Source organism: Oryctolagus cuniculus, chromosome 3 (assembly GCF_964237555.1).
Source record: "Oryctolagus cuniculus chromosome 3, mOryCun1.1, whole genome shotgun sequence".
Lineage (NCBI taxonomy): Eukaryota > Metazoa > Chordata > Mammalia > Lagomorpha > Leporidae > Oryctolagus > Oryctolagus cuniculus.
In genome coordinates, this window is record NC_091434.1 from 136,060,140 (window position 1) to 136,079,721 (window position 19,582).

The following is a 19,582-nucleotide window of genomic DNA, read 5'->3' on the forward strand; positions in this document are numbered from 1 at the left end:
AGTGTTATCTTGCTTCTTTACATAATTATGTACCTTGCAACCTTTTTAATGAAATATTTCAAGCCTCTATAATATGTACAGAATAATACAACAGGCACCGTTATACCCACCAGCAACTTTGTAAAAGCTTACTGTCTTTCTCTGTTAATTCTGGGATTTTCTTCAATGTCATACAAGGGCAGCATTTGGTACAATAATTAAGCTGCTGCTCCCCCCCCCCACACACACATCCCATAATGTCAGGTGCCTGGATTGGAGTCCAGGCTGTATGTGTAATTCCAGCTTCCTGCTAGTAGGATTTCCCAAGTACATGGGTCACTGTCACCCTTGTGGGAGACCGGGATTGGGTTTCAGGCCCCCTGGCTACATTTGGCCCAGCCTTGGCTGTTGCAGGCATTAGGGGAATAAACCAGCACATGGGAAATTCTCTCTCTCTCTCTCTCTCTCTCTCTCTCTCTCTCAAATGCCTAACACTTAAGTAAAGAAACAAGAACTGACATGCACTGTTGACACCCAGGTGCACACCTGCTCTGTTTCTTTCCCTTCTTTCTAGGGGTCAGCTCTGTCATGTATTTGCCATTTATCATGACCATGCTTGTTTGAACACTTGCACATGTATTTTGATCCACAAATAGTATATGTTGGCATGTTTTCAAACTTTAGGCAAATGCCATTTTTACTACTGAAATGACTTCTAATGTTGTTTTAATCTGCCTTTCCCCACAGGACTGAGACTACAATAGGACAAGCAGAGCACTGAGGTCCCCACATTTAAGGGCCATGTAAATACAGGGTTGACCTTTGCCACTTGCATAAATTTTGCTTGTTCCACTTTAGTCCTGGCACCAAAGTCATTGTTGCCTAGATAAATACTCCAATCTGATTTCCAATAGCCAGTGTTAGTAACTGGGTCTCTGGGCCAGAGATCTGCTTACTATCTAACATGTTGTTACTGTTTCATAGATGCTGGTAAAAGACAGGCAATTCCTAGCCAAAGACCCAAAGATCAAAGACCTCATTACTTATGAAGCAGCAAGTAACAAGATCATTGTAATGACCTGGATCCCCTAGGGACTGACACAAAGGACACCAGGTGGAAAATCTACACTTAATGAGTTTATGTCAAAGCTGAGGAACCTTGAGTTTGGGGATTCACTGTTTTTACAGCAAACAGAAGCAGGCCTGGGTGTATGGGAGCAGGCAGGGTCTTGTGTTATTGGGATTCTCAGCCAGAAAGTTCAGGACACCCAGGGCCCATGGAGGACTGTCTCTCCCAACACCCAGAAATCCTGCTTCTTAGGCTTTCCCATCAATGGAATGTCAAAGCACGCAAGCACGCGAGGAGTAACCTGCCAACTTTTATAATCATGATACAGAAAATAAAGTCTTAATCCTGAGGGATTTCATGGCCACCTGAATATATTCAGTCTCCTGGATTTCACACTTGAAAGGATCGCAATATGGAATAAGTATCAATGGTGTGTTTTGCCCAGATTACTCAGTAGGCACTTGACTGCATGAAATTCGCCTGGAGTGACCTCTTGTCCAGAGCTGATACAAAGAATTGGTTCTCAGAAAAAATATTTTGAGAGCAATTTCCTAAGTGTCCTATAGTTTTATCAGAATCTATAATCATGGATATAAACACACGCGCACTCACAACATTTATTCACGTTTTAAAAGATGTGTAGCTGTAAGAAATAAGATGAAATTGCTCTCTTGGGTAGAGTCAGAGAAATACAAAGTGTTTTGAAACAGATAATCTAGGAATTTAGAAAGAGTTCTGGAAACAATAAACATGATATTTTGAACGCGTTGGCCTAAGTTTTGTCCCTTAAGAAACACTTGGTGGTGCTTTTGAAAGAAACCAAGGGGGCCGGCGCCGTGGCTCACTAGGCTAATCCTCCGCCTTGCGGCACCGGCACACCGAGTTCTAGTCCCGGTCGGGGCGCCGGATTCTGTCCCGCTTGCCCCTCTTCCAGGCCAGCTCTCTGCTGTGGCCAGGGAGTGCAGTGGAGGATGGCCCAAGTGCTTGGGCCCTGCACCCCATGGGACACCAGGAGAAGTACCTGGCTCCTGCCTTAGGATCAGCGCGGTGTGCTGCCGGGGCGCCGGCCGCGGTGGCCATTGGAGGGTGAACCAACGGCAAAGGAAGACCTTTCTCTCTGTCTCTCTCTCTCTCTCACTGTCCACTCTGCCTGTCAAACAAAAAATTTAAAAAAAAAAAAAAGAGAGAGAGAGAGAGAAAGAAACCAAGGAAAGAAAACTAGTGTCCCTGGCAGAAAATTAAGAAGTCACTCTTTGTAAACAGGAGTTTTCCCATGAAATGCCACTAAGGCGTTTTTAACAGACTATACCATGAGAGGCCATGATTCTTCCCAGTTTATGCAAATACTTGTTTGTGTGGTATATACACATGACGTGTGCCGAGAAGATTCAGTAGCATGCTCATGTAAGGTTTCTCTAAGTTGGCCTTGTCTGAACCTAAATATTTACATAAACAAATTCCAGGCATACGAGTTGACTAATTTTAAGTCTTCCACAGTGAAGACTCAGTTAAACATGACGCAGAAAAACAAAGATTGGATAGACTTGATCATTGATAATGAAGGTTTTCTGGAATTAAATTGTGTGACACCAAGAGGTTTGATTGTACATCTCTCGTAAAAGCCATGACAAAGGCTTATTTCAAACTGCTCTCCACTCGCCCACGTCCTTTTCCCAAAGGCCACTTCTGTGCATAATTAAATTACACTGTGGAACTCAGTGTGGAGTCGTTGGAGTCTCTCCCAAATAAAGTTGTGCTTTTTTTCCTTTCGGCCACTTCTAAAATGAATCCAGTCTCTCCTCCCTTTCTGGAAGCAACTGGCTTTCATTAGAAGAAAACCGTGGCTTTTCCAAACTAAACAGAACCAAACGCTGTTTTGCTGTAGTAAGATTTTATCACCAGTCACAATTTAATAACTCTTGGAAGTTGAAAGATTCTGTCAGACAATGAAACGCTTACCTACACTCAATAGCTAGTTTGGTTGGATTTTTCCACTGAACTCCCTAGCCTAAATGGTTGCTATATAGATGTAGCCTTATATTTGAGGATGTTGTTTTTTTAATCAATTCAAAGCAAACACATATCAAGGTGAACATGATTGTTCCTTAAAGTCAGGTTATTCATTAGTTGTGTTCCTTGCAGTCCTTAAATGAGGTGGGATCCCTTGGAAACACAGTATTGCAAGGGTACGAGGGACCTTGGTGGTCATGTCATGCACGCTCACCTGCTTGTCCTCTACTTCAAAGCCCCAGCAAGTGCAGGCCTAGCTGTCGAGTTCTTCCTTGTCCTCAGTCTAGCTCTACTTTTTGTCACTTCCACCTGGTTCTTGCTCTACTCTCTGGAATTGTCCATGCTGTTAGCAGCCTGTTCCTATGGCGCTCCACTCTTGAGTTGTTAGGGGAGAGGAGGTTGCTACTTCCCATCCATTGATCACTCCCCAAATGGCCACAATAGCCAGGGCTCCATCATGCTGAAGCCAGGAGCTGGAGACTCCATCAGATCTCCCACATGGGTAACAGGGGCTCAAGTACTTGGGCCATCTTCCACTGATTTCCCCAGGAGCATCAGCAGGAAACTAGATGGGAAGTGGAGCAGCTGGGACTCCAACCAGTACTTGGACATGGGCTGTGGTGTGCCTTAACCCACTGAGCCCTGATTATTTAGACATATTTTATCATTTAGACAAAATCATTCTAGCGTGGGTAAAATGCACAAACGTTTTCCCACAATTTGCGACTAAGACAATGCATGTCTGTTTCCGGCTTGTGAATGTGACCCTGACAGGACTGTGTTCGGTGGCATCCACTCCATTCCGAGCTGGCCCTGGGATTTGTGCAAGGAGAGCGTGAAGAGAGCCAAGTGGGACAGGTGCAAAGCCAACCACTACGGGCTGAGTGCCTCCGAACCTGCGGCTGCTATGGTAAGCCCCAGGGGCAGGGCCACCCACCCGCGTGCGTTTTAGAGTTTGCAGATGTCTCCTCCTCCGCCCTCAACTTTTGTCAGGGTAAATATCCAAGCCCTGGCGCCCCTGGAATGCCGTGCGTCCGGTGGAACCCGAGCAAGTTTTTTTCTGTGTTTTGCTGGCATACCATAAAGGACCAGCAGGGGGCGCACACACTTCCCCTGCCAGTAAAAGCCTAGAAAAGTTAAGGCCATATTACGAAACCTATAGGAAAATGGTCTCCAATAGGGCCCTTTACATTATTGCTTACATTATTAAGCATTATTGCTTCCATCATTAAGTTATTGCTTACATTACGCATTTCTGCAAAACGTATGGGTTCTTGGGCAGTTTCCAACCGGTGATGTCCTTTTCAATGCCTTTTCTCAGCCTCTCGCCCCAGCATTGACTCATTGGTTCTCTGAGAAGAAAACGCAAAGAATCAAGGAAGGGGTGAGAGAAGTGGAAGAACCCCCGCGGCTTCCTGGGGCCATCAGGGCAGACGGGTGGCTACAGGATCGCAGAGGCTTAGAGCTGCAGGTTCCCCGGGCATGTGGGTCACTGATTTCCCGGTGGTGCAGATCCTGCTCCGTGTTTTTGCCCATATAAGGAGCTGCAGATTGTTTGCATGTTGAGAGGGCAGCAGGCAGCCTCTTTCTGCACTCACATGCGCTTCTTGGGTTTAACAGCAAATTAAGCATCATGCTAACGAATTGTTGAGTCAAGCCTTTTCCTCCTTCCAGCTCCCTATCTTCTCCCTGGCTCCTTAAGTAACCTGGTGTTCTCAGAGAATAGGTCAGACATTGTTTTGTGCTTTGTGTGCCTCTGTGTGTGTGTGCATATTTACTCAGATAGCTTCCTATACCATACAGTTCACACTCTAAAGGAGACAATGCAATGATTTTAGTGTATGCAAAGTTATATAGCCATCTACAAAATCTTGGAAAATGTTCATCACTCCAAAAGAAGCCCCACTTGCAGGTATATGCCCCCAAAGTGCTGAAAGCAGGGTTTTGAAGAGATATTTGTACATCCACATTCATAGCTACATCATTTACAGTAGTCAGAAAGTGTGTGTAACCCTTGTCTGTCAATGGATGCCTGCACAAGCAAACTGTGGGATGTACTCAAAAAAGAAATATTAGTCGACCTTAAAGAGAAGGAAACACCCAACACATGCTCTGATGTGGGGGCACCGTAAGGATGTGATGCTAAATGAATAAGCTGGTCGCAAACAAACAGGTGCTGCATAACTCCACTTAGGTGAGCTACACAGGGGAAGCAAAATCATGGAGAGAGAGTAGTGTGGGTTTCCAGGAGCAGAGCAGGGAGGGAGATATCACTCAATGAATCAAGACTTTTGATTTTGCAAAATGGAAAGAGTTCTGAGCTTGTTTGCACAGCAAAGTGGATGTACAACTGAACTGTTTGTTTAAAAATGGTGCTGATGGTAAATTTCACATGTTGGGAGAATACTCCAAAAAGTGTATGGAAAAATAAATTGAAAGATACGCTTTATGTGGTGCCAAGTAATTTTGAAACCTATGCCTAGTTTTTCCATATTATGTATTTTTCACAAATGTTTTGAAGACCCCTTATATGCGTGGGTTTCAAAATGCTTTTGCACCAAGGTAAACCTAGTTTATTGGTAATTTTTTTTATTATTTGACAGGTAGAGTTACAGACAGTGAGAGACAGAGACAAAGGGAAAGTCTTCCTTCCGTTGGTTCACTCCCCAAATGGCTGCAACAGCCAGGACTATGCTGATCCGAAGCCAGGAACCAGGTGCTTCTTCCTGGTCTCCCACACGGGTGCAGGGCCCAAACACCTGGGCCATCCTCCACCCCCTTCCTGGGCCACAGCAGAGAGCTGGACTGAAAGAGAAGCAACTGGTACTAGAACTGGCAGCCATATGGGATGCCTGCACCACAGGCGGAGGATTAACCTAGTGCGCCCCAGAGCCGGCCCCGTAAACCTAGTTTTAATTCCATTTCCCATGAGCTTTTGAAAGTTCCCTTGTATGTATTTAATCCCCACTACCACCACTAAGAAACCCTCCATTCATTCCCTTTAGCTACCTTATCCCTATTCTCCACTTCTCGCAGCCCCGAGCAAGCCCCATCTTCTTTCTGTCACTGTAGATTTACCTATTGTGGACACTCATACAAGCTGGGTCACACAGCAGGTCATCTTTTGTGCCTGGCTTACCTCACTGAGCATAAGAATTTTGAGCTGCATCCATGCGGTAGCATGTGTCAGTCCTTGATCTCTTTTTATTGCTGAGCACATAACTGACACAAGTTACTTACGCACCTGTCAGTTGATGGACGTTTGGGCAGAGCAGGTAGATACGCTGCTCTGGTAATGGAACTTCGCAAACCTTCGCAGCACAGTGAGACTGAGAGACGTCTGTGGGTGGAGCAGATAGAGGAAAGGTAGCAAGGCAAGGGCAGGTGTGTGGTGTTAACAGTTAAAGTGCGAACTAGGATGCCCATGTCCACAAAAGAGAGTGTGTGTCTATTACCCAGCCACAGTTCCTGCGTCCAGCTTCCTGCTAACGCAGACCCTGGCGGGCAGTGGTGGTGGCTCAAGTCATTGGGTCCCTGCCACCAAAGTGAGAGACCTGCCTTGAGCTTCTGGCTCCTGGCTTTGGTTCCCCTGGACAACTGTGGGCATTTGGGGAGTGAGCCGGCAGCAGATAGGAGCTCATTCTCTCTCGGCGCTTGCTCTCTCTCTCGGCGCTCGTGCCCCACCCCCTGTGTCTTACTCTCTCCGTCTGTCTCTCAAATTAATAAATAAAAAGCACTTTAAATAACAAAGTCATAAGAAAGAGGGAGAAGAAAACTGAAATGAGGAACGTGGCTGCCAGTGAAGGGGCTGTTATCATAACCGCGATGCGTAGAGGCTTCTTGCTGTCAGTCACCCGCCTTGGGCAGCAGCACCGGGCCACCTGTGCCAGCATTGCAGTTTGCACATCTCTTACGTGTGCCTGTCTCCTCCTCACAGACCCCCCCCCCCCCAGGAGAACCAGGGAGAGGCCCCGGAAGTGGCTGGTGCGGGATGTCCTAGGCAGGGTTGGATACAATAAGGGTACTGAGACTAATTCTGTGTGCTGTGCTCCCGGCCTGCTGCTGTCAGCGCTGGGAACAGGCCAGCGCTCCTGCCGGGCTTATGCCACTGGTCCACACTGCAAAGGACGCTTCATGTATATCGTCTATCATTTTCCTTTATAGAGCGATGCAAATGTCTACTCCCTAGGAGGCTGCAACTGCTGCAACAAGGCCAGGCTGAATCCAGAAGCCTGGAGCTTCTTCCAGGTCTCCCACATGAGTAGCAGGGGTCCCAGGACTTGGACCATCTCCTGCTGCTCTCTCAGGCGCACCAGCAGGAAGCTGGATCTAAAGTAGAACACCTAGCACTTGAACTCCCACTCTGATATAGGATGCCAGCATTGCATTGCAGGCAGAAGCTTAACCCACTCTGCCACAATGCAAAACCCTTGGGTGAAAGCTTTAAAAAACAAACAGGGGCTGGTGTTGTGGCATAGCCAGGAAAGCTACCACCTGCGATGCCAGAATTCCATATGAGCACTAGTTCAAGCCCCCACTGCTCCATTTCTGATCCGGCTCCCTGCTTGTGGCCAGAGGAAAGCAGCGGGGGGTTGCCCAAGTGTTTGGCCCCTGTCATCCATATGGGAGACCCAGATGAAGCTCCTGGCTTTGGCCAGGCCTGAGCCCTGGCCCTGGCCATTACAGCTATTTCTGCGGTGAACCAGTGGATGAAAGATCTCTCTGTCTCTGCCTCTCTTTCTCTAACTGACTTTCAAATGAATAAATCTTAAAACAAACAAACAAACAAACAAAAAAACCCTAGGTTTAGGTTTAGATCCTTGTGGGAAATAAACTCCTGAATTTTTCACAGACTCCGCCAAATAAATGAGTGTGTGTGTTCTGAAATTAGTAAAATAAAACATTTTCACTCTGGAAGAAATGTGCTGTACAATCTGGGAGTTCAAGTCCAACTGTTTTCTTTGTTCTCCAGCCCTGGCAGCCCACCATGACATTTTAGAAGGAAGAAAACAAAAACTTAATCTAATAAAAGAACAGTGACCTTGATGTGTCTGAAAGAAATGGGACTGATAAATAAGAAACACATGCCTACGGACATGTGGTATGGCCCTAATAGCTGAAATCATTTTACTGAAGACATATTAGGATGAGGCAGTGGAGGGGAAAAAGAAGCAGGGAAGAGCCTCTGTGGAAGACAGGTCTCTAAGATACTGCCTGGCAAGGAACCTGGATGTTTTACCTAAAGAGAAGTCAGCCGGGACAATCTCTATGCACGTGTGTGTATCACCAAGAAGGTTGCATGGCTGGTACCAAGATCTAATCAGATCCATCAGACAACGTCAGTCCCAGGCTGATAGCCTGCACATGTTCACTGAGACTCAGTTGTGTTTGTAGAAGTGAAAGAGCTGAGCAGGGGCCACCCCGTGGGGGAATTGTCTAGGATGCCAAGCCCAGGGGTCTTTCAGGTGCCCCACACCCTCCTCTATCTGGTGTCGCCCTCGACAGGCCTGGGGCGGCCAATGTGGCAGCATCAAAACCCAGCCTAGAGGGAAATTTCACAACTTTGTGTGAGCAAAACATTTTGTGTCACTTTTTTTTTCTTAAACCGAAGTTTAGCTTGGGGAGAAACTCTGCTCTGGTTGGACATAGTCTGGCTCTCACACTCATGGGGATATTAAGCCCTAAAGTCATTTGTTAATAGTAAGAAGGGGGTAGAAATAATCTGAATATGCTGGCTGGAGGAGGGGCGTGGGGAGGTCCTTACATCATGGGGGTTCTGTTGTCAGAAGGCAGTTCGTACAGGTTGGTTGGGTATAAAAGCTGGAGTCAGGCCCAGCCACCCTCTGATTCCTGCCTCACCATGGGATCCGTCACTGCCATCCTCCCTCCTCACAGTGGCCAAGCCAGTGGGGCCACTGTTGACCCTCCAAAACTATGAACTACATAAACCCTGTCTCTGTATAAAGTTAGTTTCCCTAGGTATGTCATTGTTGCAAAGGAAAACTGACTAATAAACATTAAAAGCCTTTTGCTACAAATTATACCAATGTTTAATTTTTTAAATAATTTTTTGACTAAAAATTCAGCAGGAAATTTTACCAAGACAACAAAAGCTTTTGGATAGTTTGAATAGGTGTTGTTGTACAGTGAGTTAAGCCACTGCCTCTGATCCCAGCATCCCATAAGAAGACCGGTTTGAAACATGGATGCTCCTCTTCTGATTCAGCTCCCTACTAATGAGCTTGCAAAAGCAGCTGAGGATGACCCAAATACTTGAGCACCTGCCACCAACATGGAGACCTAGATGGAGCTCTAGGCTCCTGACTTCAGCAGGGCTCAACCCTGGCCATTATGGCCATATGGGGAGTGAACCAGCAGATGGAGACTCAGCCTCTCTCTCTCTCTCTCTCTCTCTCTCTCTCTCTTTCTCTCTCTCATATTGGCTTTCAAATAAAATCTTCAAAAACTTTTGGATACCTAACTAAAACCATTTCAAATAAGAGTCTCATGCTTGTTGAAGTCTAAATTTTATCTGATGGGGCCGATGCTGTAGTGCACTAGGTTAATCCTCCACCTGAGGCACCAGCATCCCATATGGGTGCCGGGTTCTAGTCCCGGTTGCTCCTCTTCTAGTCCAGCTCTCTGCTGTGGCCCAGGAGGGCAGTGGAGGATGGCCCAAGTGCTTGGGCTCCTGCACCCACATGGGAGACCAGGAAGAAGCACCTGGCTCCTGGCTTCAGATCAGCGCAGCGCCGCCCGTAGTGGCCATTTGGAGGTGAACCAACAGAAGGAAGACCTTTCCTCTGTCTTTCTCTCACTGTCTATGGCTCTACCTGTCAACTAACTAAATAAACAAATAAATAAAATTTATCTGAGCAGGTTCAGCTGAGATTTGAGGGGGAAGGACTTCTCTGAGCATTTTATACTAAGAGTCATCACACTTAGAAATAGTCGTTTGTATCTCAGCAGCCATTTGTATGTCATAAAGTCCCAGGTATTGCAAAGATGAAAAAGTTCTAAACATCAGAGCTGACTCCATCAGGGGTTCACATTATGTGAAAACAACTGATTTATAAACAAATGGAGACTAGACTGCGAGACTCAAATAATGTCTCAAAGTCAGCTTGGTGGATTGTTCTGCCCCCAAGCATCTCAGGATTGTGGAAGTAAAATCCCCAGTAGCAGCTGTGGTAAAGGAGCCTGTTGGCTGTATTACAGCTGTTGCAAATAGGCTGGGAGAAGAACTTCTCCAGCAGGCCTTAAATGACCCAGCTTGTACGAGAACTGCTGCTACTAGAGATGTTTTCCACATCCATTGCACTTTGCCTAGAGACAGACAATACACAGATGCTGCCAGCCCTGCTGGCCCTTTCCCTGAAGTCCTGGCGATGAGAGGTGTGTGTTCCTGGAGAGCATGACCAAGTATGCAGGCAAGGAAGGCTTGTGTGTGACGCCTGCTCGGGCTGTTTACCTATTCGATCCGTGGCCATTGCATTGTCCTGAGGTCAGCATCCCACCCCTTGTAGCCGGAACCACCTGAGCCTTTTCTCTCTGCAGGTTGGACACTGGGGACTGGGAAACCCCCTCCACGATGTTCTCCCTGTGACTGTGGAGGTGGAGGAGCTTACCCTAACGTGTAAGTCAGCCGTGCGAACGATAAGGTTGTATAGCAATATTCATCTTTTGCACATCAAGGCACATTTTATTCTGACGCGCTATGGAGTAAAGGATTTTTGTCCCTTGCTTCGCACTCAGACCCCCTCTGGATCTTGTGTGATGGGTCACATTTTCTCCCAGGTGCTCACCAATGGGTGAGCAGTGTGAATGTCTCCCACACGTCACTGGCCACAGCTGCCAGGTTCCCCCCTTGAATTTCCAGCTCTACGATGCAGAGGAAGCCATGCTGCTCCAAGGACTGGTGCCTTTAGTTCATAGCTCATTTATTCTTCCTACAGATTTCATGGTGCACTGGTAGATAAATACAAGGGAGATCCAAAAACCTCGTGGAAATGTGCATTCTCTTGTCATTCTATTTTCCTATGAGCTCTTTGAGGCTCCCATACAGCACTCTCATTTGACATCACAGTTGAGGCATCTAGAAAAAAATGCCTGTGCCCCCACGGATGCCGTCCAAGTGGAATTGATTGTTTTCTGAAACTGCAGATTGCACACGTTCTTGAGGACAGGGTCTGTGCTTTGTTAACCTTTGTATCCCAGTTCCAGTACAAAGCATGAATGGGATCCGACTGGGACACAGCAGGCTTGACTTCTCTTTCAAAGCAGCCGTCTAGTAAAATGTGTTCAATGGCTACCTCTGTCTCTCTCACAGCGCTGTGATCTGTAGGAGGTGGGGTATGCATTGCAGTCACCATTGTTGCCTTGGTGCCCAGTACCATGCCTGACACATAGTAGGACATTTATGAGATGTCTGCTAGTGAATGAAGAAATAAGGTAGGGACGAGTCTCAGGAACGCGGCTCTAGCCAAAGACAGGAAAATGGCAAGGGCAAGAGGGATACAGGTGTAGAGAGAGAGTCTTTAAGGAGAGGAAGTGTGCACAAGTGAGTGCTAAAGGCAGGACTGTATGGGTGAAGAAAGCAAGTGCAGTGGGTGTTGAGCCTGGTGGTTAGGACCAGAGACGCGGGGAGGCAGCAGTGATGGCTCAGCTGCCTGTGCCCCTGCCACCCACATGGGAGACCTGACTCGAGTGTGTGCATTTGAGGAGGCAACCAGCAGACGGGAGTGTGCTCGCTCTCTCTCTCGCTCTCTCTCTCTGCCTCAAATGAAATAAAATTTTTGAAAGCCAACAGGGGATCTCATACCAGGTTCCAGTAGCCAAGTTACTTCCTAGGATCCCTTTCTTATCTAGACACCCATGGTGTGGGGTGGGTGGGGGATGCACCTGCTCTTTCACTGCCTGAAGCAGCAGCATGGGCTCTTGTGGTCCCTGCTTAGCCACACAGCTGTGGTGGGGGAATCAGGATGACGCCGGCCTGTGTCTAGATTGTTCTTCATGGTTTTCCACATTGCATCTTTATGACGGAGACTGGGGGGAAAAAGACTTTGGGGAAGGAATACTGGTATTGATATTCAGACCCTAACTACAAATGCAAGATCTCCCAGGCTTTTAGACAAGAAAATGCAAATATAGTCATCTAAAGCAGATGGACTGGTGTTCAATACTTGCCGTGTGGTGGGTGTGGACAAACAGCTAAACAAACAGTATCCAGTATGCTGGCATTGGTCTGAAGCAGGGACTGTGATGGCAGCGTCAGAAAAAACATGAAGTTTGTTTGTTAGGGGTCGTGTTCCCCAAGACAGGAATCCTTACTGCTCCCTCCCTGGCTGAGAGAAGAAAGCTGAGGATACAGCAAAGGCGCGAAGCATCAGGAATTTCTCTTAAAAGGCTGGAAAGTGGCAACCCATGACCCAAGGGAGGAAAAGCATTGATAACTATGTTGAAAAGGCGGTAATAGGAATGATTTTCCTCTTCCACTGCAATAGAAAATATGTAAGTTTATATGCAGGGGTGTAGTAATAGAAAAATAGAAAAAGCATGTAAGTGTGTGGTAATAGAAAAGATGTAAGTTTGGCACCATTAAATTACTTGCACGTGCATTTAACAAATATTTGTGAAATGCTCCCTATATTGCTGTTACTGCGGTATTGTAAATAAAAATTCTGTATTCTTGCTCTGTGCCTCACCCATTATATGCGAGGATCCTTCAAAAAGTTCATGGAAAGGCATATGATGAAAAAAACAACGCACGGATTTCAGAAGTTCTTGAGCCACAACAAATGTCTCTTTTGCTTTCATTTTTCCTTGAACTTTTTCAGGAACCCTCACGGATTATCTCTTTTATCTCTCCAAACCAAGTATTTTCATCTCTCATTTCCAGATGAAGGAAACCATAAGAGAGGTTGAATAACGAGGTCAAAGGCATAGCCCTGGTGGACAGTGAAGGGTCGATGAAAACCCAGGTGCATCTGGTTTCCAGTCTCTTGCCCTGAGCTCATTAAGATGTCCACCTGAGCTCCAGGTTAAGGCTTTAGAAGGGGTCAGTTAGGGGTCACTAATCGCAGGAGCTTTTACTATAGCTTGTATCTCCAGATGGAGCAGGGCAGAGGCAGCTCCCTGTGACCAGGAAAGTCCCTGAGTGTTGGCGTTTCTGAGCCTTGAGTGAACTCTTATGAATGGACTTAATACACAGGCAGAAGAAAATCTGACCTGAGACTTGAAACAAGAAGGGTTTCAGTGGGCGGGCTGGATGACCAGGCAGTGAAGCCAGAGAAAGTTTTCAGTTACAGCTCAGAGAAGAAACAACGCACGCGTTTTCATGGGCACGGCAGGGAGTTCATACGGGGAAGAAAGATCAGAAAAGAAAATTACAGTCTCCCAATAAGGAGGCGAAATTCTGTTCTTTGGACAAAGTGAGCTCATTGAAGCTGTGTGAGCGTGGAAAGGACATGGTGAAGACTGTCCTCAGTATTTTTGCAAACTTCTGCCATCGGCTGAGTTGTAAGGGACAGCAGTATGCAATGGATAAGAATTTAAGAGGTGACAAAAAAAGAGAAAGGTTGGAGGTGGAAATATGGAGATGAGCCCAAGACTGCATCTCATGAATAATTATTTTAATACTCTAGCTGTAGAACTAAGAATAATTACAATGAACTTTCATATGGCTCTCCAAAAGGATATAAAAATGCAGTATCCTTTTATATAGTCGTCTTGGCTTCTCTGAATGGAGTCTGCACTAGCAATATTTCCATCACCTGGGAGCTCATTAGAAGCCTGGCTCAATCCAGACCACGGAATCAGCTTTGCATTTTAACAAGATCCCCAGGTGGTTCCTGTACAGTTTGGGGGGGGGGGAAGGGGGACGCACTGGTTTATTACAGAAACAACTCAGAGAAAACATATGGTTTTAAGTCACAATAAGCTAATATTGATGGACCTAAGAGAGTATTGGCTTAACATTAATTCCATAACATGCTTTCTCTGATATTAGTAAAATAAAACAATAATTTGGTGTTACAAGATGAACAAGATGGGTGAAAAAAATAGACATTATAAGGGTCCCCCCTCACCGAGGGGCCCATGGGCTGGTCAAGGAGCATGGCGGGGTGTCTGAATAGCAAATGCTATTCAGATTCCTGAAGTGGCCATAGCTGATCAGAGCTGCAAGCTCCGGATCAACAGGGAAACTGTGAAATGAAAAAATTATATTGGTAAATTCGGTAATGAAATAACCACTGATATGCGGGTGGGGTAGATTTGGAGACATGGGACCCTTGGAGAGGCTGTCTTGGTGGGCAGCTGAGGACCATGGAGATAATATGCAAGAGAAGCCCTTTAAAAATGAGGGTTTTGCCGGCGCCGTGGCTCACTAGGCTAATCCTCCGCTTGCGGTGCCAGCACACCGGGTTCTAGTCCCAGTCGGGGCACCGGATTCTGTCCCAGTTGCCCCTCTTCCAGGCCAGCTCTCTGCTGTGGCCTGGGAGTGCAGTGGAGGATGGCCCAAGTGCTTGGGCCCTGCACCCGCATGGGAGACCAGGAGAAGCACCTGGCTCCTGCCTTTGGATCAGCGCGATGTGCCGGCCGCGGCTGCCATTGGAGGATGAACCAACGGCAAAAGGAAGAACTTTCTCTCTCTCTCACTGTCCACTCTGCCTGTCAAAAATTAAAAAAAATGAGGGTTTTAAGGAACCTGGAGGTGCATAATTATGGCTCACCTGCTTTGGTTTGAGGGGTGGCATTTGGCTGTGCTGGCACAAGCTCTCTGGGGAATGTCTAAGAGCCAGGTCTATAAACTGAGGGCTAGTGGTCTTTGAATCTCCATACTATGCCTATTGTTGGCTTTTCTTCAACGTTCTTCTAAAGATTTCCCATGAAAACATAGCATTTGAACTTTTAAATTTTTTTAAGATTTATTTATTTGTGGCCGGTGCCGTGGCTCACTAGGCTAATCCTCCGCCTAGCGGTGCCGGCACACCAGGTTCTAGTCCCAGTCGGGGCGCCAGATTCTGTCCCGGTTGCCCCTCTTCCAGGCCAGCTCTCTGCTGTGGCCAGGGAGGGCAGTGGAGGATGGGCCAGGTGCTTGGGCCCTGCACCCACATGGGAGACCAGGAGAAGCACCTGGCTCCTGCCTTTGGATCAGCACGGTGCACCGGCCATGACGGCCATTGGAAGGTGAACCAACGGCAAAAGTGTCGCTCCCCATCTTCGTGGAGGAACAACACAGGACCCTGTGCTGTTCTTTTGTTTGCTCGGCCCTCCCCGGGTTTGCTGCTGGTTCTTCCCGGGTTGGCTACCGACCCTTCCACCTCCATGGAAGGGCGGTTCCCCCTGCCACTTTCCCCACTTCCGCGGGGGAGCGGCACACCGCCGGCCGGCTCTCTCGGGGGCTGCACACGTGTTCCTCTAGATGTTCCTGGTGCATGTTGTCTCTCTCCTCCTTTATAGTCCTCTTCCACCAATCCCAACTCTGCTACCCACACGCCGAGTACGCTGCTCTCCTCCAATCAGGAGCAGGTCCTACAGTTTATTGGTTGAACTGGAGGCAGCTGTGTAGAAGCTGTTTCCTCCTCTCCCAGCGCCATATTGTGGGAGAGCAGATGCATAGAATAAGTCTTAATTCCAGTAACTTAGCCTAGTCCGAGTTGCTCCCAGTTGCTCCCCACAAAAAGGAAGACCTTTCTCTCTGTCTGTGTCTGTCTGTCTGTCTCTCTCTCTCACTGTCTACTCTGTCAAAAAAAAAAAAAGATTTATTTATTTGTTTGAAAGGCCGAGTTGGAGAGAGAGCAGAGAGAGATCTTCCATGCACTGATTCATTCCCCAAATGGCCACAATGGTAGGGGCTGGGCCAGGCCAAAGCCAGGAGCCAGGAGCTGCTTCTTCTGGGTCTCCCACATGAGTGCAGGGGCCCAAGCACTTGGTCAATCTTCTGCTACTTTCCCAGGTGCATGAACAGGGAGCTGGATTGGAAGTGGAACAGCCTGGGACTCAAACCATTCCCCAGATGGGATGCCGGCACTGGCCCTTGTACTCTTTTTAAAGCCCACAAAACCAGAGACCCAAGTGAAGTATTTTCCTCAGCTTGCACTTTCACTAGTGTAGCATCCTTTAAGAGAAAACTCAGCATGTGGTCTTAGACTCTCTTGTTTTCACAGAGCGACAAGAAGATGATAAACGACTTGCATTGCTTCTCCCTGAAGCTATTAAATGAGAATCGTGATTACCTTTTCAATGACAGTATCCTCTGATACTCTCAAACTGTGGTAAAATTGATACCTTGGATGATCACTGCGACTGCCATTTATTTCCTTTTGAAGCTGTTGGCAACAGCTTTGCCCAAATATGATGCAACTGAGTCATTCCAGCAATGAGGAGGTGACTTCTCCTTTGACAAAGGAAACATAGTCCTTGGGAGAAATCAGAAGCAAAGCATCCGTGCTGCTGGGCACCAGAGGTAAAGCAACCATCACTAAACTACCACTGCCGAATGCCCCTGAGGAAGGAGATGGTTCAGCGCTTAGGGCTGTGCAAATGCCCAGTCAACATAAGCTTTGCTAATCCTCCAGGCTAGAAGTAGAGGGAAAGAGGAACCAAGCTCAACACCATAGCTTTATTTTGCTTCCAGGTAGAAGGTTCTAGAACACTGGATTGTGGCACATTGACGAGTCGGGCTTTGTAGATTCACAATTTCTCATCAGTTTGGTTAATAGAGGCAATGCTGAGGAAAGGGCTGGCCTCCCAGCTGCAGACCAGACATGCCCATGTCCCTCAGGATGGTGCTGTGGCCAGGGTAGACTTACCCGCAAGGCTGTGCTTGCCCTGTGCTTGTATGAGTGCCAGGATGACATCCCCGGCTCGGGGTTTGTCCCTGTTGGCTCCTGCCGCCTGGAGGGGACTCTGAAGACCTGGTAGCCAACCATCCAACCATCCCTCACTCAAAGTCACTCCACCGTGGGCCTGCTTGCTCTTCCATTCATTTACTGCATGCATCCCTAGGTGTGTACACGCAGTTGGGTGGGTTGGAGAAACAAATGGACGCAGGCCTGGGCTGTCTTGCTCACAAGCCCAGCGCCTGGCGTAGTTCTTAGTAGCTAAGAGAACTTCTTGAGTGAATGAAATGGCTGAACGAAGGAAAACAAAGGCATTGCCAGGGAGCCTGGTTCAGATTGTTGTGGGGAGAATGAGCTGTGCACTCCTACAATTACTGTGCAGCAGGGGGCTTTAGTATCCAGAAAGAGTGGCCTCTGGCAGGCTGTGGGCTGCAGAGCAAGAAGGATGACCTGCCGCTGAGAGGGTCGGAGTAGCGTGCCCTCTGTTGGGTTCAAGCGCACCAATTATTACCCGGCTGGTTCTCCTGCTGCTTGTTCTGTTTCCCCGCCACTTCCCGGGGGAGCCTTGGTCTGAATCCAGCCCAGACACACGAGCAGGGCTGAGTCACCGCTGCCCCCTTCTCCCAGGGGGGCACAGATCTGTGACCCTCACATGGTACGGGGCAGGAGTACTACCCAGGGAGTTGGTTTGCAATGCAGATTCCAGGGCCTGCCCTGGAGAAGCTCTGTCAGGGAATCTGGAGCTGGCCAAGAGAACGCGGTGGGATTCCGGTGTAGGCGGCCAGCGGCGCCCTCTCCTCATTCGTGCCTGCGTGACTGCCTACGCCACCCCTTAAGACCCGCCTGAGATCTCTCTTTCTCTGACATTCCCTGCTCCAGGTCCCCCACGTGGGTAATTTGGAGCTGCAGGTCCTGACTCTGTATGGGTGGGCCATGGAGTCGGTTGGGTACAACTGAAAAAGACTTAGTAGAATCATTCTTGTGTGTTAAATGATGGTTCAGCTTTATAGACGGGTGTGTGTGTGTGTGTGAGTGTGTGTGAGTGTGTGTGAAGTCCCTGTCTTAGGTTGAGCGCTCTGGAAGCAGAGATCCCAGCAGGGATTCAGGGGTCTGTGTTTGATTGAAGAAGGCTATGGAAGGGGGGAAACTGAGGCAAGGATGGGGTCTGGGGGAAAGTCTTGCTTGGGCCCAATCCCCCAGGGAAGCACCAAAATGTACCACTCAAGCAATGCCCCCTGCCCCTATGAAGGCACAAGGCCCAGCCTGCTGTATTCCCAGTTAGTGAGGGGTTGGTTGTGTGCTGCGAGGTCACAGCAATGCGGGTAACCTCTCAGATGAGGTGGCTCCTGTCGGCCAAGGGCAATCGTCAGGAGAACAGGGCAGTGGGGAGCCATAGCTGCCGACACTCACAGGGGCTGCCAGGTGGACTGACCAGCCCCGGGGAGACGGCCTGGCAGCATGCTGCCAGCACCCCCTGAGTCTTCCTGCCTGCATGCTCATACGCACCTGCCAGGACTAGAACAAAATAACAATGCAGGATTAGGGGGAAAGCCCCTTGAAAGTACAGAAATATAAAGCTTTCTGCCTCCTTCCATGGTGTTTCTCTCAGCTTGCTATAGTGTGATTTTTTTTCTCATTTTATTTATATATTTTTTTGCTGTTCAATGCCATTCTGAGTCAGGAGATATTTAACGTGTACATTATGAGGATGCTTTTACCGTCTGGTTTTGCACCATGCAATGCCAATTTAACCACAAACAAGTAATTTCACGTGTGGGATGACTGCGATTACAAAATTGAATTCCTATCTGCATTGTCAGTTGGTGGCCATACCCACGTGGGTCAGCCGTTCTTCCCAAACAGTGGGGGTGTGGCACAAAGGGAACTCAGCCGTTTCCCTTTCACCTCTAAAACGCGGTCTCTGCCGTCAGCGCGCTGGCGAGCTGGGGAGGCCTGAAAGGAAGTGAGCCGATGAGCTGCCCCGTCTTTTCTCTTTCCTCCTCCCCATCATTTTCCGTGGACAGAACTGGCTCACACAAGGAAGTATCGTGAATAGGAAAGGCTGTGATAGGCTCTTTGGTTGCTTCTGTTTCTTACAAACTTTTGCCTTCTTTCTGTGTTCAAAGCAAGCTCTGGTTCATACAGAAGCTCAGCTTCCTGGTGCTGACAGCAGCCCTGCTTACTCCGTCTTCAGCGGCACAGGCTTGGCCTGCGCTCACCCTGAAGCTCACTGAATGAATATCCAAGCACAGAAAGTGCATCAGAACTCTGTGCCCGTGGGACATCCTGTGTGCTGCATGCAAATGTGGCAGCAAGGGTTATTCGCAGGCATATCTTGTTTGCCTCTCTGCTGCCCCGTGCGTGTTCCATTGTCCCAAGAGACCTCACTGACCAAATGAATTCAAAGTTAAAATTATTAATTAGTTTAACACAGTACTAAACCAAACATGGAGTCTTTCTGAGCTTGGGGCCCTGGGCAGTGATGCGAATTCATGCCCAGAGCTAACCCTGCCCATTTGCTTCTTACACTGAGTTCACTTAATGTAGGTCTGGCTTCTCCAGTTTTCTTTTCTTAAAAAATTTTTATTTATTTATTTGAAAATCAGAATTACACAGAAGAGAAGAAAGAGAGGCAGAGAGAGATGTCTCCCACCCGCTGGTTCACTCCCCAACCAGCTGC

General features: G+C 47.9%; 1 pseudogene; it reads left to right on the forward strand.

Moving 5' to 3' along the window:
• The window catches only part of LOC103348724 (laminin subunit beta-4-like), a 144,303-nt pseudogene that overhangs the window by 51,753 nt on the left and 72,968 nt on the right, over positions 1–19,582 (forward strand).